The sequence below is a fragment of the Leucopleurus acutus genome (genome assembly GCF_964270905.1).
Source record: "Leucopleurus acutus genome assembly, chromosome: 17".
Classification (NCBI taxonomy): Eukaryota; Metazoa; Chordata; class Mammalia; order Artiodactyla; family Delphinidae; genus Leucopleurus; species Leucopleurus acutus.
In genome coordinates this window covers 19,906,647-19,931,640 of record NC_139159.1, presented here as the reverse complement: position 1 = coordinate 19,931,640, position 24,994 = coordinate 19,906,647, and positions in this window count along the sequence as shown.

Sequence of the window (24,994 nt, the reverse complement as noted above, 5' to 3'; positions counted from 1 at the left end):
AGAATCTACCCAAATATTAATGAATGTCAAAAGTTGTAAATGTAATGGAAGGGGATAAGGATAAAGAATGGAAGGGTGATGGAAAGATACTGTTGTAAAACAGTTGACCCTTGAACAGCACTGGTTAGAACTGCATGGGTTCATCTATAGGAGGATTTTTTTCAATAAATATATACTACAATAATACACAGTTGGTGTTTGGTTGAATCCTTGGATCTGGAACCACAAATATGGAGGGCAGAGTGTAAAGCTATACTCAGATTTTCAACTGTGAGGGGTTGGCACCCTAACCTCCACATAGTTCAAGAGTGAACTGTAATCCTACATTAAGCCTGACATCATGTAGTATTATTTGAAACTCAGTTGTGATAAATTAAAGATGTCTGTTGCAATCCATTGAGTAACCACAAAAAAAAAAAAAAAACAGGGATATAGCTAATAATCCAAAAGCAGTCCTTAAATAAAACCACTAAACAAAAATTTAATAAATTCAGAAGAAGTTTAATTAGAGGAAAAGAAGAATAAGCAACACATGGGGCAAATCAAAGCCAAATTTATTTCACAAACCTAAATAAAGGGAAAGACATCCCATGTTCATGGATTAGAAAATTTAATATTGTCAAGATGACAATACAACCCAAAGTGATCTATAGGTGCAATGCAATCCCTATCAAAATTCTAATGCTGCTTTTTTGTAGAAATGGAAAAGCTGATCCTCAAATTCATACGGGATTTCAAGGGTTCCCAAACAGCTAAAAAATATAGAAAAAGAATAAAACTGGAAGAGTCACACTCTCACTTTCAAAACCTACTACCAAACTACAGTAACCAAAGCAATGTAGATGAACATGTAGACCAGTGAAATAGACATAAGATTCCAGAAATAAAACCATACATATATGGTCAACTGAGAGTCAACAAGGGTGTCAAGAAAATTGAATGGGGAAAAGAAAAGTCTCTTCAACAAATAATATGTAGATAGCTGCAAATCCACATGCAAAAATAAATAAAATTGGACCCCTAACTCTCACCGTATACAAAAATTAACTCAAAATCCTTCAACAAACTAAATATAAGAGCTAAAACCATAAAACTCTTAAATGAAAACAGGGGTAAATCTCAATAACTTTGAATCTGGCAAAGAATAATTCTTAGATATGAAATCAAAAACATGAACAACAAAAGGAAAAATAGATAAGTTGGATTTCATCAAAATTAAAAACTTTTTGTACATTAAAGACCATTGTCAAGAAGGTGAATAAACAACATATACAATGGCAAAAAATGTTTGCAAATTTTGTATTTGATAAGAGTCTCGTATCCAGAATATACAAAGAATACTAACAATTCAATACAAAGACAACCTAATTTAAAAAATGGGCAGGGTTGAATAAACAGTTCTCCAAAGAAGATACACTAAAGGCCAAAAAGCACATGAAAAGATGCTAAACATCCTTAGTCATTAGGGGAATTCAAATAAAACCTCAAAGGGATACTACTTTATACCTACTAGGATAGTTATTTTTTAAAAGGGGGTTGGGGAACAAGTGTTGGAAAGGATGTGGAGAAATTGAAACCTTTGTGTATTGCTGACAGGAAGGTAAAACTGTTTGATCACAGTGAAAAACTGGTGTTCCCTCAAAAAGTTAAGCATAGAATTACCATGTGAGCCTACAGCAGTTCTACTCATAGGTATACATATACCTCAAAGAATGGAAAGTAGGTACTAAAACAAGTATGTGTACATGTATATTTGTAGCAGCACTATTCATGATAGCCATAAGGTGTAAACAGCTCAATGGCAATAAATGAATGAATTGTAGTATATGCATACAATGGGTTGGTAATATTATTACAGTATAAAAAGGAACGAATTATAGATCTATGCTACAAAGTAGATGATATAAAAAACATTATGCCATGTCAAAGGAGCCAGGCACAAAAGGCACATAGTGTATAGTTCCATTCATTTGAACTATTCAGAATAGGTACATCCATAGAAACATAACACAGATTTGTGGTGAACCAGGGCTGAGGAGTAGGGTGTCAGGATGGGGAGCAATTGCTTAATGGGTATGAGATTTCCTTTTGAGGTGATTAAAATGTTTTGGAACTAGATAAAGGTAGTGGTTTATAACATTGTAAATTACTAATTTCCTCTGAATTGTTCACTTTAAAATAATTTTGTCTTATGTAAAAAAATCACATTATAAGACAATTTTTTTAGAAAGAGCAAGTAGCATGAAGATAGATTTGAAAAATAAAACCACATTAATGATTTCATTAATTCAAATAGTCTAAACCAAAAAGTTAAATAGCAGCTATTGTCAGACTAGATAAAAAAGCAAGACCCCACAGTATACGGGGCATAAAAACTTTACTTTAGATACAAAGACATGGATAGGTTAAAAATAAAGTATCCAACGTAAACAAAAATCATAAGATTAAGTAGCTTTATTAATATCAGGTAAAGTAGCCTTCAGAACAAGAAATATTACTAAGAATAAAGACAGTTATTTCAAAATGATAAAGGATCTATTTAACAAACTGATGTAATAATCCTAAATGTGTATGCATCTAATTACAGAGTTTCAAAATATTGGAAGCAAATAGTAAATAGACAAATTATAATTAGAGTTTTCAACACCTCTCTCAATAATTGCTAGGAAAGGTAGACAGAAAATACTAAGGATAGGGAAAACTGGAAAAACATTATTACCCCACTTTCCTAAACATTAAATAGAGGTCAACTTGCTGAAAATGATGGAATACACATTCTTTTTAGCTCAAATAAAGCATTCAATAGCATAGATCACATTCTGGAACATGAAACCAGCCTCAATAAATTTAATAAGAATGAAATCATATGGAATTGTAATCTGACCACCATGGAATTAAACTAAAAATCAATAACAAAGACTTTTGTGAAAATCTCAAAATACTTAGAAGTCAAACAAATAAATTTTAAATAATCAGTAGAACGAAGAAGAAATTTAAAAGACCATTAGAAAATATTTTGGAATATTGAAAATTAAAACATGACACATCCAAATTTGTAGAATGAAGGTAAAGCATTGTGTAGAGGAAAATTTATAGCCTTAGGTAATTATATTTCCAAAGAAGATAGGTCTAAGATCAATGATCTGATTTTCCACCTTAAAAATATAGAGAAACAAGAGGAAGTTAAACCTTAAGTAAGTTAAAAGGTATAATATATCTAAGATAGAATTATATACAATAGAGGCAAATTAAACTCAAAGATGGTTATTTGAAAAGATTAACAAATTTTAAGCTTATATTTAGACTAATTAATAAGAAAGTAGAGAAGGCACAAATTACAAATATCAAATATAGAAGAAAGGGCATTAGTGTAGATCATACTTTTGTTAGAAAGATAATAAGGGAATGTTTTGAACATCTTGCATTCAATAAATTTGACAACTTATACAAAATGGACATTTTTTCAAAGTCCCAAAGTAACAAAATTACTAAAATAAATTAAAAACAAAAAGCAATAAGATCTAAATAAATAAAGGACATTAAAAACTATTCACAAAATTACAAATAATATATTTTTAAAGGTTAACTTGAAAAAACTAGAAGAAATCTAAATGTAAATAAATTGTCAAAATATTTAATACCCAATGCTCACAGGGCTTAATAGGTTAAGTCCTCATTAATTGGTGGGAATAAAAGTTAGCACAATAATTTTGAAAAGCAATTTATTCATTAAATTTATTGAGAGCCTTAAATAGTCACACTGTGAAATGTATTTTACATCTCTATATAAAAGATGGCAATAATAAATAACATAATAGCAGTTTTTGCACATTTTCTCCAAAAATCTCTTTATTCTGAAGTAAATTTTGGAAAAATGTCCTGCATCATCAGTGAATTATCTCTGACTCAGGGAATCCATCAATTTTATATCAATTATTAAGCTTAGCCTAATAGAAAGATTGCAACTGATATCTACCTAAGGTGACTATATCAAATATATATATGAAGTACTCTTTCCAGAAGAAAAATCTAATATATTTCATTGTCAGTGTCACCAAAATGTAAAACAACATGGCAAATATCTTCAAACCAAGAAGAAAATATTACAATTGACTTATTCAGAGACATAAGATTTGACATTTTGATCTTGTTCATAAGCCAAAATTATATCTGGATAAATTTCTACATACCAGCTCCTAATTTCTTCTTTTTATAAGAATACTTAAGGAAGTTTCACTACTGTAGGTATACAAAAATGCCTTATGCCTCTGATTATTAAGAACAGGGAAAAAAATTCCTTTTGATTCTTGAACTTTTGAAATTTTTCATGCATAATATTGATTAGTTATGAAAATTCATCATAAATATTCAGATCAGTTGGGTAAATATTCAACAGTGTGACTGCTGTATCCTATGTTAAAATTATATTTAGCTTTATAAGAAACTGTCAAACTCTCTTCTAACATGACTCTACCATGTGGCATTCCCACCAACAATTCCCCACCTATTGTTCTGCCTCTTCACCAGCAATTGATACTGTCAGTGTTTTGGGGAGCTTAGCCATTCCAATAGGTGTGCAGTGGTAACTTGTTTAATTTTCAATTCTCTAATGAAAACGCATGTTGTGTAGCTTTGTATGTGCTTATTTGCTATTTGCATATCTTCTTTGTTAAAGTGTCTATCCAGATTTTTTGCCCATTTTTTAAATGGGTTGTTTTTCTTATTGTTAAGTTTTAAATGTTCTTTGTAGATCTTGGACTCAAGTCATCTATCACACATGTGATTTGCAAATATTTTCTCCCAGTCTGTGGCCTGTCTTTGTTTTCTAACAGTGTCTTTCACAAAGCAGAAGATTTAATTTTAATAAAGTCCAACATCATTTTGTTCTTTCATAAATCATACTTTGGGTGTTGTATTTTGCAGTTCCATTACTAAAACTAAGGTCATCTAGATGTTTTCCAATACTTTCTTCTAGAAGTTTAATAGGCAATTATTTCATCTGTGAATAAAGAAAATTTTATTTGTTCTTTTCCAGTCAATATACATTTTCTTTTCTTTTCTTTTCTTTTCTTTTTGCTTTGCTTTGCTTTGCTTTGCTTATTTCACTAGCTAGGACTTCCAGTACAATGTTGAATAGGAGTAGTAAAAGAGGACATCCATGCCTGTTCCCAATTTAGGGGAAGGTGTCCCACTACCATTAAGGTAATGGTCCATCATCATTAAGTATATTGTTAGCTGCAGGTTTTTTGTAGACATTCTTTATTAAGTTAAGGAAGTTCCTATTATTCCAAGTTTGCTGAGAGTTTTTATTATGAATGTGTGTTGGATTGTGGAATGTTTTGTCTATATCAACTGATATAATTATATGATTTTTTTTTCTTTAGCTTGTTGATGTGTTGGATTATATCTATTGATTGTCAAATGTTGAACCAGCCTGGAATACTTAGAACAAACCCCATTAGTCACGGTGTATAGTTCTTTTTATGCATTGTTGAACTTTGGCCTAGCTTTTTCATTAGATATTCAATAATGAGAGATAGGAGATCTTTGGGGCTGAGACCCCAAAGAATTATTGTGCAATAGTGTCTTCCACCTTTAGTTTATAAAGAATGCCATGTGACATACTAAGTTGTTATTCCTTAGAAAGTTCAAGAAGAAAGTTAGACAGCCTTTAATTTGATACATAAACATTAGGGATAGCTGGAGAAGAATTATGTACATGAGAAGGGCTGACAAAAGGTGACTAGAGATAGTAGCAATGGGAAAATTGTTAATCAAAAGGATTCAGATGATAAAAAATAAAGATCTCATGGTGAGCAGATAAAAAAATGAGAGCCAAGTTTTGGGGAAAAGTGTATCTGACTGGACTGGGAAACCTTATCCCAACTCATTGATTAAAACCAGAATGCCAAGCTCTCAATTTCTTCTCTTAAGACTCACTTAGGCCTTCTCACATTTATTCTTTACAGAAGTGTTCATTTAAGAAATAGAATTATTTTTTATTATTCGTAAAAAATATAAAAATGCTTTTTATTTTATAAAATTTCTTTGGTTAGAGGAACTGCTTTTGCAGTTCTTGATTGACATTTCTTTTCAGTTGTCTTTCCTCACAGGAGGTGAAGGCTTATTTAAGAAAAGATGAGATGACACAAATAGAGCTATTCTAGTTTATTTTTCCAATGTCATCATTCCATGAAAATTTAGAGAAGAGTCATATTATGGTTCTTTCTTTTGCCAAGTTTTGATAAGAATCATGACAATAATCAAGATGATGATGATCCTCATCTTCTCACTTCCCATAGCCATCAATACATCGTGTACTATCACAATTTGCAAACTGTGGCCTAATGCTTCATTTGAATTTATGCTTGAAAAATAAAATACTTTGTTCCCTGTTTTAACTCTGACATGTAAAGAACTTAAAAACTTTCACTCTGTCCTTATAACAAGAAAAAACTGAACTAACTGAAAATACAATTTTTTTAGCACCCATAAGAGAACTGAGGTTGTAGAGGAAAACATCACCCCATTTGGAAATAGGCCAATTCAGAATCATAACCAAGATATGCTTGCCTACAGCAAAAGCCACCCACTGGAAACATAAGCTACTAGGAGCAATGGTAATGGTAATTTTGATGAATTGCTAGAAATTGAGTATAGACTATCATGAGAGTCATAAACTCCTTGGACCTGTAGTCTTAGGGGGTTACTGCTAAAGAACCATACTATTCAGGAGCAAGGGTATCACTCTGAAGATCCAAGATAAATCTCCTTGTGGCTCCTGCAGTGAGAGGTGAAGAGTAATCATTGCAAGATATGCCAGCACATTATCAGTAATAAATGCCTAAACCTAGAATATAAGACTTTGCCAGAGACTTATCCAAACTAGAGAAACATCATTCCTTCCGCTCCAGCCCTCTTTTGTTTTCTGTCTAATCTATGGAAGGCAAAAGACTATAACAATGAAGAAACACTTATGCAATCACAGCCCAGAGACAAAAAGACCACTAAATTATGATTTAATCCAAAGATTGTACAAAACTTCCCCTCTTCTACATATAACCACCACGAAACAGGGTGACAATATGATACCAGTGGATTACACATAAAAGAACTTCAAAATGCAAACTGTCTTTGAAGAAGAGTACTTAGAGAAGAAAAGACATGAAGACAAAAAGGACACTAGATGAATTGAAGCCTTTGGCACCTACAGCAACAGTAAATATTAAACGCAGCCCAACACTTAACCTGATTGAAATAAATCCTCACACTAATAGTCAATTTAACCCAGCTTCAAATACCCAATACAAAATTTCCAGCTTCCAAGAAAAATGTTCAAGGCATGCAAAATATAAGAAAAAAAAATCTAAAGACAAATAGTAGTACTGTACCCAGACCCAGATATGACACAGATGATAGAATTGTCACAGTTTAAAATAACTATGATTAATATACTGAAGTGTCTAAGGAAAAAAATAGACAACACATTAGAACAGATTGGTAATGAAAGCAGAGAGCTAGAAATTCTAAGAAAAGGAAATATTTAAAATCAAAACACTGAGGGCTTCCCTGGTGGTGCAGTGGTTGAGAGTGCACCTGCCGATGCAGGGGACATGGGTTCATGCCCCAGTCAGGGAAGATCCCACATGCCGCGGAGCGGCTGGGCCCATGAGCCATGGCCACTGAGCCTGCGCGTCCGGAGCCTGTGCTCTGCAACGGGAGAGGCCACAACAGTGAGAGGCCCACGTACTGCAAAAAAAAAAACCACTGTAACAAACATGATGGATGTCTTTGATGGGCTCATCTGTAGACTATACACAAATAAAGTCAGTGACCTTGAAAATGAATCAATGGAAACATCAGAAACTGAGATGTAATGAGAAAAAAAAAAAGAATGAACAGAATAGACTATCCAAGAACAAAAGAACTACTTCAAAAAGTGTAGCATACATGTAATCAGAAGAAATAAGAATGGAGCAAAAGAAATATTTGAAGTAGTAATAACAGAAAACTTTCCAAAATTAATGTCAGACATCCAGGCACAAATCCAGGAAGCTTAGAGATAATCTAGCAGAATAAATACCAAAACTATTACACAAGACATATCATATTCAAACTGCAGAAAACCAAAGACAAAGGAAACATCTTGAAAGAAGCCAGAGGGAAAGAAATACACATTTTCTATACAGGAGCAAGGATAAGAATTTCAGTAAATTTCTTGCCAATAACCATACAAGAAAAAACAGAGTAAACTAAAATATTTTAATTATTAAAAGAAAAAAGAAACAATGTAAAATTCTATATCCAGAAAAATTATTCTAAAAAGTGAAAGAAAAATAAAGACATTCTCTGACAATCAAAAACTGAAAGAATTCATCACCACCATATTGTTCTTGCAAAAATGTTAAAAGAAGTTTTTCAGGCAGAAGTAAAATGATATAGTTCAAAAACTCAGGTATACATAAATGAAGGAAGAGCTATTTATATAATACTCCATTCTATCAATAGAACAGAAGAATGCACATTCTTCTCAAGCTCAAATGAAGCATTCACCAAGATAGACCATATTCTGCAGCATAAGATACTCTTAAACAAATTTAAAAGCAGAGAAATCATACAAAATATGTTTTCAATTCATAATGAAATTAAACTAGACATTAATAACAGAAAGATAGTTTAGAAATCCCCAAATATTTGAAGTAATCTACATACTCCTAAATAACACATGGCTCAAAGAACAAGTCTCAAGAGAAATTAAAATATTTCAACCTAAATGAAAATACATGTCAAGTTATGTGCATGCAGCAAAAGCAAAGCTTTGAGGAGGAATTTATATTATTAAGTGCATACATTAGAAGAGAAAAAAGATTAAAAATTATAACCTAAGCTTCCCCACTAAGATACTAGAGAAAGAAGGCTAATCCAAACCTAAAGCAATGTGAAGAAAATAAATAATAAAAATTAAAGCAGAAGTGAAATATGGAATACAGAAAAAGATAACAGAAAATCAGTGAAACAAAGACCTGGTTCTTTAAAAAAAAATGAATAAAATCAATAAACCTCTAGACAGGCTAAGAAAAAAAGAGAAGACACAAGTTACCAAAATCAGAAATGAAAGAGAATTCATCACTACTGATCTACTTATCCCCAAAACATTACAAGGATAAAAAATAATTCTATAAAAATCACATACTAAAAATAAAAATAATTGCTGGTGAAAATGTAGAACAACAGGAACTCTCATTCATTACTAGTGGAAGTTAAAAATGGCACATCCATGTTGGAAGATAGTTTGGCAATTTATTAATGGTAAAAGGAAATGATGTATCAAGCCACAAAAAAACATGGCTGAATATTAAATACACACTGCTAAGTGGAAGAAGCCAGTATACAAAGTGTACATATTATATGATACCCTGCAAAAGGCAAAACTACAGAGATTCTAAAAAGATCAGTGGTTGCTAGGACAAAGTGTTGATGAGGTGAAGCACAAATGATTTTTTAGGGTAGCAAAACTACTTTTTTACGACACGGTAATGATGAATACGTGACATTATGCATGTGTCGAAAACCTTAGAAACTTCCAGCACAAGAGTGAACCTTAATGTATGCAAGTTTTAAAATGTCATTTAGGATGTTGGGAGCTCCCAAGAATGAATGAGAGTGTGAGAAACAATTTAAATGTATTATAAATATGTGAAAAACTTCACCAAAGGGGATTCAGGAATAAAGGGCTGGTCAAAGTTAATTTGCAAATCAGTGGAAACTATAAGACTAAAGGCAAAAACAACTATACTAAGCACTGTGGTCTTAGTTGATGAAGTTGTTTCCCATAGGAGTGTGTGTTAACTACTCTGTTACTGCTATATATGAATATCAGAATTGAACAATAATTGAATTTATGTTAATGATGGGAGTCAGATTATTCACTGTTGGATTGAGAGGTTACATACAAGCAAATGCTGGGGGCTAGAATGAGCCATGTTTAATGGATTAGAATTATACCCATCAGTACGGATTCATGTTTTGCTTAATATAGATACAGATGGTTACATATAGAAATATTTATTGATACGTTAATATACATGAGTTGATATATACACATATATCTCCTTGCATTGTCAGCTGAGACTGGCTAGAAGCAACAGCTCTAGATAATAATAGCACCTCTAATAACGAGCCTACCTAGTGCCCAGATATTGTTTTCTATTATTATTCTCCACTGAAAGAACCAAGCCTCCTTAGAGAAATTCTAAATGGGGCAAGAAATATGCAAGATGAGCCTGGAGCGTTTGTAGTGTCAGAAACACACACACACATACACATACACACACACACACACACTAATGGGAATATGTCAAAGGGATACAGGAGCCAACTGAAAGAGATCTCAATGGCTGAAGCAATTTGAACAAAATAAATGAAATAGTATTGGATTATAACCCTAAGTATAAAATACATATCTCTGAGTCTACACTTACATAAACAAGTAATGGAATAAATAAAAGAGAGAGAATGAGCAAAACTCACTTGCAGTATTCCAAATAAATTATGTGCCTACTCTGCTCCAAAGGAGATGGGGCATAAATCTCCACTCTGTTAAGTGTCGGCTAGGTATAGTGCTTTCTTCCAAAGAGAACAGTATGAAAAGGGAGAAAAGACAGTAACTTTACAATGCAGAAACCTGACAATACCTCAGCCAGGTAATCAAGATTAATATCCTTAGTGATATCAAGTCAATAGTATGTACCTTGCTATAATAGTAAGTGCATTGAAGTGATGGAAATGATACTTTACCTTTGTGGCTTCCTTCCAGGAACACGTAACCTTAGCCTAAGTATGAGGAAAATATCAGACAAAACCCAATGAAGACATTCAAAAAATTACCTTACCAATACTCCTCAAAACTGTTAATGTTATCAAAAATAAGGAAAGTCTGAGAAATTATCATAGGCAAGAGTTGCCTAAGGAGACATAATGTGTTGAGCACAATGTGGTGTGCTGAATGGGATCTTAGAATAGAAAAGGGAAGTAGGTCAAAAAAACAAGGAAATCTGAATTAAGGGTTTTTGTTATAATAATGTATCTATATTGGTTCATTAATTGTAACAAATGTATTATAATAATGTTAAACGGTAATAATAGGGCTAAAGAGGTATGAGGAGTATGGCAAGTCTCTCTCTTTTATAATCTTTCTGTAAATGTAAAATGTTTGTCAATTAAAGGTTTTATTTTAAAAATATACTTGATTTCACACTTTTCTTGAATCACTGCAGTAACAGTTATCTCTTTTGTAACATATCTGACATAGTTCAGACAAAATAAGTTAAGGAAAATATCCAATTTTTTTGGAAGTCAATTTTTTAATTTTTATTTTATGTCAGAGGATAGTTGATTTACAATGTTTAGTTAGTGGAAGTCAATTCTTCATGATTCTCTATTTCTACACATTTTGTGAACAGGAGAACTGATTTCCCTTTATTCCAGACTATCTTTTTAAGGATATTTGTATAATGAACAGGTTTTGGAGACAGAGATAATGTCTGCCTTCTAAGGAAAGCGTGGGCAAGCACTTTTGCCGAAATTCAGAATTCATTTGTAATGAAACTTGCTATGCATGCAGGCTTTAATCTGGGTCCATTAACATTGCCTAGTGTGATTTCGAGCAAGGGGAACTGACACAGATATGCTGATGTTCATGTTGCTTGCTGGACCATGAGTAATAATGTTTTTTTCTCTGACCCAGCGATCTCATGTCTTCTGTCAGCCTCCCTGAAACTATGGCAGTTTAACTTACTAGCTTTCAAGCAGGGCAAAACCTTAAATCCTTCACAGTTCTTGATAATATTCACATTTAAACATTAATATTGATTAGTTTTCACTTATGAGTAAGTTAAACTCTATAATACATAGGGGCTTTGTCTTTATTTACTCTGGAATTTTCTGCTAAATATGAACTTTCTTCCTTTTCCCTACTGCTTTGCATTTTATTTGACTTTTTATTCTTAATACTAATAATGAAATTTATTAATCCTCCTCAATGAACTATTTTATATATGCATTTCCCCCATATAATCATCACAATAAACAGAAGTGGCCTGATCCTCTTATGCACTAATTTAAATATTTTTAAAATGTCTTTTTGGTTGATAAATAGCTATTGTTCTAAAACTTTCCCCCCCAACCTATTCCCATTGTTTCTGATACCCTAGTACCTTCCCAAGATACCTACACCTCCTTTTGAGGCAGAAATTAAAGGACTAATATTTGTTCTAGCCCAGGGTCAGGAAATGGCTAGAAGAGCTACAGCCTCCTCAAATTGTTCAAAAGTGCTAGTTAAAATTTTTAATATTATATCTGATAATATACACATTGTATTAACAATGAATCTGAGGATCAGAAAGGATGGTAACTTATCCAAAGTTCCATAGCACATAAATTCTGAGGCTAGGATTTAAATACAGAACTGGTTGAAGACCTTCACTGGTCTTCTATGTTCCTTTGCCTCTGTTTTTCTAAGCAGGTATGCTCTTTTTTTTTTTAGACTTTTAAATGGGGGACACATTTGCCTTACTCTACTCATATCTGTATCTATATCTGTATCTCTATTGCATGACTCAAAATTCCCATTAGGAAGAAGTCCTAGGTGATAGCACAATAGTCTATAGGCTTAATATCTGATAAGTAGCAAAAGATCCTATGATGTGATGTGAAAAAATGCAGGGCCTGACATCCTTCATGTATCAAAAAACTTATATGTCATCTACTGTGGGTTATAGTGCTTTTCCCAACTTAATTGGCTCCAGGAAACAAATATGTGGGCAAAATTACAATGCCACTAAGACTTGATGCATAATAAAGACCTAGTAAAAATTTCAGCCCACTTGAAGAGCAATATAATTGCTACTAACTTGAAAAATTTAGTGGTTAAAGTATTTTAGAAGCATACTTGTACAAACTTCCTTTTCTCTAAGCGCTAGAATATCTTGAAAGATATTTCCTTTGAAATTATTATGTTTTTTCCAATTTCCAAGGCTCTAATGAGATTTTGCATAGGTTAGCCACTAACAGCATTTGGTAGAAAAGGCCTCTGATAACCTCTTCTGCATCCAGATATACTCACGTAAATCTATGAAAAGCAAATGACAGAACTGAATGTTTGTGTTCTCTTTCTAGTCATAGAGGGTTGGAGGGTAAAAGCCTGGAGATACAAAAAGGCAAAATTAAATTCTAGATATAAAAGTCCAAGACATCTATTTTAAAGTAGACATTAAGGTATTAAAAGAGACTATTTAATCTTTGAATTTACAAAACAACCCAACAACAATTAACGATTTTATTGCGATTGGAAAAGAGAGTAGGAAACAAGTATCCTCTGTAAATTCCTTTAAAAATTACATTCCTCATAAACTTGATGCAATTAACTTCATTACCAAATAATCGGAAATATGTTTATGAGTTAAAATATAGCAACAATTTTTAATAACTCTTTTCTTGTGGGGTAATACATTTGTTTTTATAATAATCAACAGAAATGCTAACTTTTCAAATATGTGAAGAACTTTGTGTCACCAATGTTTATTTAAGAGAGTAAAATATAGACCTCTCTACAGACTCAACTAATTGGTTTATTGCTCTGAAGAGCTAGTCACAAGGAAAACAGTTGGTAGCAGGACCTTTTCAACATAGATTATTATATGAAATAAGTAATTTAAACCTGCACAGACTGTTACCAGCTGGTCAATATGGGACAACATCTTCAGAGGCATAATAAGGATGGTGCTCTAGTTTACAATCAACAGCTACACTCCAACCTAACCTTTACCACCAGTGTCAATAGACTTCAGAGGCTCTCTATTTTCCTTCAAAATCCTTAAATTGGTTTGTATAATTTGTCTAAATATATTTATTTTGTTTTAGCAAAAAAAAAAGCAAAGATGATGTTAATATAAAATGAAAAATATTTTTTTTTCAAAAAAGACTCATCGTATTATTTTTAATGGAATATATTTTTTCAAAACCTTTTACCATAGTGAAAACTTGGATTCATAATTTAGCTAGGTATGTAGATAGAAAAACAGTGGTTAGTTACTTGCTGAATTTTAAGAAGAAAAGTCAGTTTTTGTTCATTAATAGTATTAAGATTTTAGAAAATTGCCATGGATGCTATTAAAATGTTATCGATTTGCTAAAGTGTGATTAATTCAGGTTGCTTTCAGGATGTCTACCTATGGCTAAACAAAGGATTCCATACCATTACTTCTGCCTAGCGGGTAAAATATGATAAATAATGTGTAAACCTGCAAAGGACCATTACTGTGGATTTTGGTCTTCATTACTACTGGAGCAATGCCTTGTAATTTTTAATGTGCACCTGAACAGCTGATTTAGGAGATCTGGGATGGGACCCATGATTCTCCATTACTAACAAGCTCAAGATGAAAATAATGTTGCAAATCCACGTGTCACGGTGTGGGTAGCAAAGTACTAGAGAACACATCTGAGAAACTTTGACTTTCATGTGATACTCCAAACCCAGTAGGTCTATTTTTGAACAAAAGTAAGTGATTATGCATCTCTTGTGATACCAGTTCACTTTTCTGCTTGATGAGATTCTAGATTCTAGTAGAGCATTGTCACAAATATTGTAAATGTACATATGGGTATGAAAATCATCACTCATAGTACCTAAAATTAAATAAAGGCTTAAGATATGTTTTAATATTTATTTCTATATGTATATATTTTTTAAAAGTCATAAGTTCATACTGATGCCTCCAACAACAAAGGGTTCATTCTCATCTTCTCCCTTTTCTTATTGCTAACTTCCTTTTCCAAAAAAGAAAAACCTGCTTTTTACTAATCAAATACATTCACTAATTTGCTCAGTCCTAGAATTCACACAAAGTAGTTTCAGAATTGCTAACCCGTACTACTGTGACAAACACTTATTAACTAGTACAATAATTATTTATAATTCTATTTGTCTTAAATCTTCAGTTATTTTGTCAAAGTCCTATGTTCCAAAGTTACTTAGGTTACTTCTTCCTGAGTACCCACTCTTCTCACCTTTGTAGTATAGGTGATATTCACTTGAAACATAGGTTTATTTGTTTCAGTTTATATTCTGTATTGGTGGGGGTTTTTCCTTTCAAATTCTCCAATTTTGGCTGATTTTATGTATCTATTTTTTAACTGGGTAAAACATTGACATGCTTCTAAAAGTCAGAACTTCATAAAAATATATACTCAGCAAAGTGTCATTTTCCCCATCACTTTTAGTCCATTCTCATCCCTCCATCTTTTCTACCCTATTCCTACCTTTTCTTGTAGAGAAGCAATCTCAGTCATGTTTGCTTATCTTTCCTGTTTCTTTTTTGTATAAATGAGCAGAATCTATGTCCTAGAACAATTTATTAAAAATACTATCTTTGAGATGACAATTTTATCATTTACTAAATTTCCATGGGTACTTGTTCTAGTTCTGAATGTTCTATTCTACTCCACTGATATGTTTGTCTAGCCATGTACCAGTTTTAATTATAGGGACTTTATAGTATACTTAATATTTGATAGGGATCAGCTTTCTCATGATCTCTTATGGAAAGCTAGCATATTGTAGATATTATTTTGCACTTTCCTTCCTTCATTTAACAATATACCCAAGAAAACACTCTTTATATATTCATAAAATATATAAAATCTTTGTCATTTTTTTCAGCTTAATAGTATTCACACAATTTAAACAACTGCTTTATTTTATATGAGCATTTTGTTTGTTTGCAGTATATTGAAACTACAAACAATGCAGTCAATAACCTTGGCATGTGCATTTCATATTTTTGGAGATGTATCTTCAGGATAAACTACTGGAAGTAGAATTATTTTGCCAAAATGTAAGCACTCAATAGTTTTGTTAGATATTTCCAGTTTCCCCTCTAAAAGGGATATACCCATTTGCTCTTCCCCCCAGCAATAAATAAAGAGTATCTGTCCCTCTACAGCCTCCCCAATAGAAGACAATATAGGTGAGATACAGTATATGAATGTAGTTTCAATTTGCATTTCTTTAATTATAAGTGAGGATGAACATTTTTTCATAGGCTTAAAAGAATAAATATCCAAGGACTATTTGTTCCTTTTTTGCCCACTTTTCTATTGGGTTTTCTCTTATGTTTTAACAACTTGAGGAATGCATTGAAAATTCAAGGAGTTTCTAATCCATCTGGCTTTTACTTTCTGCTATGCCTGTTGGGTCTTCACTACCCATGTGTGTAGGCCCTCTCTAAAAGGGAAGAAAATTTCTAGAGAGCAATCAGTATTCTAAAGGCTTGGCTAGGGACTGGCACACACATCTCTCACACATTATATTGGTCAAAGCAAGTTACAGTTTCAACCAAAATACAAAGTGTCGGTAGTGAAGAAGTATCCTTCACCCCATGACTAGAGCATATTTCTGTTGCATAGCAAGCAAAGTATGGTCAAGGGCAGAGAACTGAACCATCTTCTGCAAGTAACCTAAAACAAGCATTCTGAAAGAGATGTGATGAGAGAGAATAACAGATTGGGTGATTCTAACTTATACAGGGGAATAATTCAAGACATTTTCAAGAAAGAACCTTTGAAAATGAGACATAAAGTTTGAATAAGAACCAAAATAATTAAGAGAATAGCAGGACCCAGGCACAAGAACCCAAGACAGTAATGATTATAGTGCTAACAATCTGATAGGCCTAATTATAATAGAACTTACCAAAGGCCATCTTGCACACTAATCACTCGACAATTTCCTGTAACATAAACCTCATAACAATCTTATGAGAAAGGGATGATAACCTTCTCTTTATGAATGGGTAAAAGTGTTCTTGCTCAAGGTTACAAGCTTGACTTCATATAACCTGGAATTTTAAATCAAGTCCTCTGTTCACTAAACCCCATATGGATCCCTCTCCATGAGGAAATATCTATTTCAGGCAATAGTTCCTCCAGAGACTATGCACAGTTCAAACACGTCTTGCAAACTGTGTGAATAATTTTTTTAAAATAGCAAATTACATAAATGTTCACAGTAAAGGTTGTCCCAGGTGCATAATTATATTGAAAAATATTCCTCAACTAGTTCTCTATTTAGAGGAAGAATCCATAGGACTTCATCTGTTATATTTTTCTACCTGTAGCTATTGACACTGACTAAATATTTTAATCATTTAGGGAGAAATTTTAAATAATCTTGATGGAAGAGGCAAAAGTGAAACAAATTAAATCAGAAATTCTAAGGTTGGATCACAGGAACAAGTATTGATTTTTAAAGATCCCAGTGATTCTAAATGGGCATTCACAGTTGAGACACTGATCTAGAATGAAAAAAACCCACTGGGAAAATAACACTGATGAACCCCCCAAAACAAAACATTAACCTGAATTTATCATTTATAATGTGCCATTCCCCAGGGAATAACTTTAGTCTTTGTTGTTCCCTTGAAAGCTATCGTAATCACTTATTTATGCATTCTTTTATTCACCTTATTCATATTTATTGATCTCATACTTAATTAAAAATACTTTTTGTATTATTGCAGTAGTTTTTATTCTAAGTTTGACAATAATTGTTAAGAAACTGACACATAAAAGACAATATAGTAGCCATTGTGAGCGATACAATAAGGAACATTTCTCTAAAGAACCTATTGCATAGAAAAGACATACTTGAAGATAATACAAAATTTTTAAGAAGTAGAACTATATAAAAAATTGGTATAAGATGCCATGAGAATTGAAACCCGAGAAATATAACTTCTGATTTAGGATATCAGGGAATAATTTTTGGAGGAGATGACTTTTAAGCAAGGCCATCAAGAATGGATAAACTTGCTGACACTATGTGGATTAAAATAACCACATTCTAAATAGATTCTGGTTTACAATAGGAAGGTAACTGCCATTTTGAATTGTACAGACAGCCAGAAATGTCCATGCTTCTCACCTTTCTGTAGTGGAAGAATACAATAGTGACTCAGAAAAATCAGTTGCTTTGGAAACTCTATTGATAGCACCAGAAATTTTAAGGTATTAACTGAGATTAATTAGTTCTTTCTTCCAACGTGGACTATCATTTGTACTCTAGTACAGTGTTACTATATCAGATCTTTTTCTATTAGACCAATAGAGGAAAATATTTTATAATTAATAAAAGTCTAAATTTTTGAAAACAATTCTTTAATTCATTTTCAATTGCTCAGCATATATAAACTATCAAAGTACTTTATTGCATATTCCTACGGATGATTGCTTTAATAAAAAGATTACTTTTGCAATTACTATGTTAATTATTTTCATGTAATTCTAAAGCAATGAAGAAAACAGTATTTGGAAATTGATTGCTATTTTGAATGAGCATCTACCCTGATCTGGTTTGCACTTTCAATTAGTTTAGAAAATTATCTCTTATTCTTTTGTCATGGTTTGTGAAAAGGTTATCTCAATGGCTTTAAATACATTTGGTTTATTAGGTATTTTAAAACATGTTAGAAATAAATAATTGCTGGGTGATGTTTAGTGATCATGGGGCTTACTTCCTCAACTATCCCAGCCCTAAAATAAATTATATAACTACTAAGAATAGTGTTTTAGAGAGGAACTGACTATATAGCATAAATTTAATTATCTATGAAGTGATATAAAAATTAAGGAAAGGCTTCCTGGAAAAGAGCACCACATTCTCCATATTGGACAGTTGATATTCTTAGAAAGAGTTTCCTGAGGGCTTTCAATATATGTAATTTTACAAATAAACTCCAAAATAGACTCTTAGTGAGTTATAGGTGTACGTTCTCATTTATTCATTTAACAAATACCTAATAATCATCTACTCTATGCAGGAGACTTTATTAGATTATGTTTATGATTTGGAAGAAGTTAATTTGAGATTAATAATATTTTTACAAAAGTAAAATTAAATCATGTGATTATTCATGATTAAATAATGCTAATATGTATGAATTTGGGCCAGTAGGCAATAAAACAGTTCTTGGCATAAGCTGATTATTGATTAAAATGCTTTGAATGAATCTAAAACACTATTTCACTAGTTTATGTAGAATCAGCATAACATTATATTTTAACATTAAATTTGCATCCAATAAAATTACATTAATTTTATCCAAATCACAACTTTGAAAGGTAAGAAATTGACCTGGCTTGGTAAACTAAGGTAATAAATGAAACAAGGCTTGAGACTTAACTGTTTTTAGAATGGCTACAATTTCTCAAGAAGGTCTAATAATCTTTTCAATCAGAATCCTATTGTCACAGGTTTTTTTTTTCCTTTTTCCAAAGAAAAGAGTCCATCCCTAATAAACATCTCTTACAGAAACCAGAATGCCATCTACTGGTAACCTCCAAAATTCTGTAAACTGTTAAACAAAACAAGTTATACTTAATCAATTTAAAATAAGATATATATATTTGATAAAGAAATACCTAGATTTTGAAATAACACCTATATTAATATGCTCACATATTTAAAAATTGAGGTATTATCTAAATGCACATTACATTTTATTACCTTCATAGGAAAATGCTTCCATAGAATAATATAAATGATATAAGTACCAAATAGCTAATATCCCAATGTTCTTACTAACTTTCAGGGGTAAAACTCCCTTAAATAAAAAAGGTATTCAGGGTTCAAAAATATTGTTTAATATTTCTAGATATCATTATGTCACCAATTTATTTCTTAACTTACTATTTAGTTCCAAAGGATATTGATAGAAATTGTACACAGCATAGATATGAGAGTTTTATTGAAAGCTGATTTTGTGATTAAAGGCTGCAGGAAAAGCACAATGAAATTTTATAGTTAGTTATGTAACTAATTGACTTAATAAGCCTTTTGAGGAAAAGCTTTAAAAATATATTGTTACCAAATATAACCATTATTTTTAAATAGTTAAAAATATTAACTATTAAACTATTAAATATTAAATTTATACCTATAATGTCATATGTACATACATATGTATGTGTATATATATATTCCAGATGTTTATATATGTGTATATGTAATATATATTCCAGATGTCTCATTCAATTGATTCTAAAATAAAAGAAAGTAATGAACATGGAAAATCAACTTTTGATTTTAAAGCATCAATAAGATCTTTAAAAAATAATCCATGCATCATTTTACTGGTTTACTGTAAGCATTTTCTTATCCTTTCATTGTTCTTTCATGTATATTTTTCACACTTATAAGATTTAATTCCAAGAGAAGAATTCACACAAAGATTATGGAAGCTTTGAGAATGGATGCATATCATAATCTGCCTTGTAAAGCAACCAATTCCCCTACATTTTGTAGGGGTCTTGTTCCCTCAATCTATCAGTAGGAGGCTTTATGAGGGAAGCCTAAAGGCCGTCATGCCATCCTATGAATGTGCATAATTCATACATAAGAATGTATTTCAGGGAATCTTGAAATCTTGTCATGTCTTTTTCAGTTAAAGTATGAGAAGAGTACTTAAAAGGTAAATCCTATCCATCCAGAAAGTCATTTTTAAAAGGCCATTATAAAAGAAGTTCTTAGAACTCTGGCTCCAGCAAAGATATAAAGGTTAAAAATTGCCTAGGAAGTCCTATTCTATGATTATCTTATTTTAAATGCAGATTGTCAGCAACTTTGAACCATGCATGTTCATGATAAAGTTTAGAGAAATGAAAAGATACGATAGGAGGAAGAAGAGCATTTTCTTGCACAGAAATTTAAGAAAGAAATGTTAAATGTAACACAAAATGTTAAATAAGCCAGCTTTAAAATTGTGATAATTCTTATACAAGGCAAAGAAGATAGTATTAATTTATTTTCCAATTGCTCGTATATGTTAATATTTGGTATACTCTTTTTTACTTAAATATAATAATTCACAGAAAAAGCATTCTGTAGTGACGTACTCAGATTTTGAATGATCCATATAAAACTATTCCTTACAAAGGAGTTTTGTAATCTACTTTCAAAAATGCAAGAGATTCTATGCATTAATTCATTAAGAAATTTGAAATTAATTTATGCCTATACACAGATATATGTATAATCTCATTGCTTAAATAAAAAAAATTTATAAAGTAACTGGACTATCTTGCCCTTGTAAAAGTGCACTATTTAGACCACAGAAAGAAATTTTAAATGAATTAAGATATTACATATCATCTGCTCTTCTTTCTGTCCTGAAAAAATTTTCAGGTAGCCAACTGTTCTGAAATAAATTTCCCTGCAGTTGCTATAGTGATGATAATAAAGTTCCTGCTTCTATTTGTGTGATAGAGGTTCCTAGCAGAACACTTGAAAAGGTAAGCTAATCAAAATGAAGACACTGTTACTTCTCATCTTCAAGGCAGCCTCCTTGAATTTAGTTCACAATTACAGAACTCAACCATTGTCGACAATTCTATTATATGTATATTATCGTAATCCTTCTCAATGCCACCCTAAAAACTATACAGCAGAGATGAGCCCTCTTTTTTTTATTACAAGTTAAAGTCATTGGACAGAAGATATTTAAGTTAATTCTAAATGTTTTGTGAGAAAATCAATGATTGAAGCAAACATACTGCTCCATTAGCTATTTTTATCCTAACAATATAATGATTGTATGTTATGTATTTATTTACAATGTAATACATATGTAATATGTAATACAATGTAATACATATGTATGTATGTATTTCGCTTCAATGGTACACATTGTCCAAGTCTTATTTTATCTCAGTGTTGATGCAAACTAAAGAGCTTAGGAGTTACTTGTCAAACTGGATGCATCATCAAAGGCATGTCATAGAAAAAGCAGTATTGCTTAAATATATATTATACCACGGTGATGTAGAAAAGTAATAGTATTTACTTTAAAACTTTTGGGAAATTTAGATAGCTTTAAAAATTGTTGGTTCAGAGAGAAATTATGCAAAGCAGCTCATACACGTATAGAAAGCATTTTATGTCATTTTGATAAAGAAGCAGAAATGTTTATTCTGACTCTCAAAATCCAAATGGTTAGTTAAAAATAACCGTCACAGTTCAAGGAAGTATTTTACTGAAATACCACACTTTACAATCATGGTTCTATTATAAAGATGCATAGCAATTGTCTGCTAGTAGAACCTGTGGGTATTTTACTTCATTAGCATGCTTATTCTTTTATATTTTCATTAGCTCCTAAAAGCAATCTTTTTGGTTATAAATAAGCTATGTTATCAATGGTGTATATTAGTTTTCTATTGCTGTGTGACAAATTATCTCAAATTTAGTATCTAAAACAACACTGGTATATTAATGAGTCCAGGCACAGCGTGACAGGCTTACAATTTGCGGTCCCGGTCAGAATTCACCCGTTCTAAGTCTGAAATCAAGTTGTCAGGCAAACTGAGTTCTCCTCTGGAAGCTCTCAGATAGGATCACTTTAAAATTCATTCAGGTTATTGGGAAAATTCAGTCCCTTGTGATTGTAGTACTAAAGTATGTGTTTCCTTGGAGGCTATTAGTTGGGGGTCCACTCTGCTCTGCCGGTAGAAGCTGCCTGCATTCCTTGTCTCATGCCCCTCCCACCACCTTCAAAGCCAGCAAAGGAGAATTTTCTCATGTAGAAACCCTCTCATTCTCTGAATCTCTGAGTTGAGGAAAATCCCAGTACATTTAAACGGCTCCACTGATTAGGTCAGGCTCACCTTAAAGAATCTCCCTTTGTTAAAGTCTACTGTGGCATATAAATTAACCCAATTTGGGGAGTAAAGCCCATTATATCCATGGTCCTAGGGATTATGGAGGGTGTATATACCAGAGGGTGGATATTGTTGGGGCTCACCTTAGAATTCATCTACCATGTGATAAAAATGCACTTGGTTATTTCATGTGACAGGTGCCATTCATATATATATATATATATATATATATATATATATATATGACTCAAGATAGAGTGAATGTAATACAGTACTAAGAAATTTATTTAAAAAGGTAATTGTAATTTTTTTTCCAAGATAGAAGGTAAGTGTACAGTTACAGGGAATTACAAGCTTTCATACAGCATTATGTAGATGGTACAAGGTAATTGAAGCCCTCTTTTCTTTCTCAAAATTGCCAATAATAGAAGACCACAATCATAATCCAAAATCAAATGACACTGAAAGGTAACTCAAGTAGTTTATAGAAGCACTTTGGTCAAAATTCTAACTCATCTCGGTTTTCCTATCATTTTTTTCTTTACTAGGATACATTTGGGCAAGCTATAAAAATACAGACATGCAAAAAAGAGAGATGAATATGAAAGTCAATTTTTTTCATTACAAAATTGGGATAAGTTATGTGTATCAATGTTTCAGTCTGGGAATTACACAACTTGAATTTGATTTCATGCTCTATCACTTATTAACTTTGTGATCTTGAACAAGCTAATACACCCTTTGATCTTCAATGTTGTTACCTGTAAAATGGAAATAATAATTGTATGTAATACAACTGTTGTGAAGAAAATTGGGATAGAGCATATAGCCTAATTCTTCCATAAAGCCAAGTACTCAATAAAGGGCAGTTGTTGTTATTAGTAGTATTATTATTGTTTTTATTGATATTACTTACCAAGCATTTATGTAAGATGTTCAAGGAATAACAAAAATTACTAATATATTTATTATTATATAAATATAGTATAGAAGTGATAATCGATGCAATATAGAGAGAATTTTAATTAATCCTCACAACATTTTATGATATAGATATTATTATTTCCATTGTGCAGATAAGGAAACCAATTACGGTTGTTATAAGATAAGCTCAAAGCCCAGAACTGGTTGGTAGCAGAGTGAAGATTCCAACTAAGTCCTATGCTTGCAGTCATCCCTCTCTGCTACACAACTTTCCTAAAAGTCACGGGAGCCCATTCACTTCAATTACCTATCTGACCTTATAAACGATGGCTTCTTACCACCTGATATTCAGGGAAATTCTCAATAAACCAGAAAACTGATTACTATCTAAACATCTATACATATATATTTATGAAAGTTCAAGTGACCCTAATACCAGAGAACACCTAAGTTGAGACAATGATACCATTTACACAAAAGTCTTACTAGATCTACTGGTAGTTTCAAACCATGTTACAAGCACAGTCTAAGTCATCTTAGTAACAAAAGCAATTGTGTGCAAATTTCTGATTATGAAGTTAATAATTTTATTTTACTATGGGCAGTTTAAACCAGAAGTTTATAGTTAAAATGGGTATTTTCCTAAACAAAATATGTTTATAGGCCAGAGATGTGAAGCCATAACCTGACCAATGACATGTGGGTCATGAGTAAACATATGATCTGCCACAGTGACTCAATTAACCATCCATCAATGTAATTGCATAATACATCAGAAGAGCTAGACTCCACCATTGAGGGTCAGCATCCCATATTAAATTTAACAGGAAAAAGCATCACTATGCTATAGCTTATTTGGCTATAACATAGAAAATATTTTAAAATGATACACTGGATATTGTATTTATATTTTTTGTTCTCTGGAAGAAATTTTTGACAAACAGTTTTGGGCTGCTATTAAGAAATGATTCTTCTTATGATAAGCGGGTATAGGTGAAAAGCACAACTTACAAGACAAGTATAGCACTTTAATCAATTCTAATCATGTTAATGTTGAAATAAGAAGGTATATCATTTACACATTACGTAAATTATGTACAAAGTTAACACATTACAAACTTCTAAGAAGAGCCATGGCTGAACTGATTTACGCAACTTTCTAGACATTGAATCTTTCTGGAATGCTACGCATGACAAAATAATGACAATACTCTATAAGTAATTTTAAAAATGTGTGTGTGAGGATTAACCTAGATTGGAAGTATGATAGTTAAAAAGCTTGAAATCATGAGTAAATAAACATTGTGCCAGGTTTATATTTCATAATTAAGATGTACTTATTAAATTAGGAAATGCC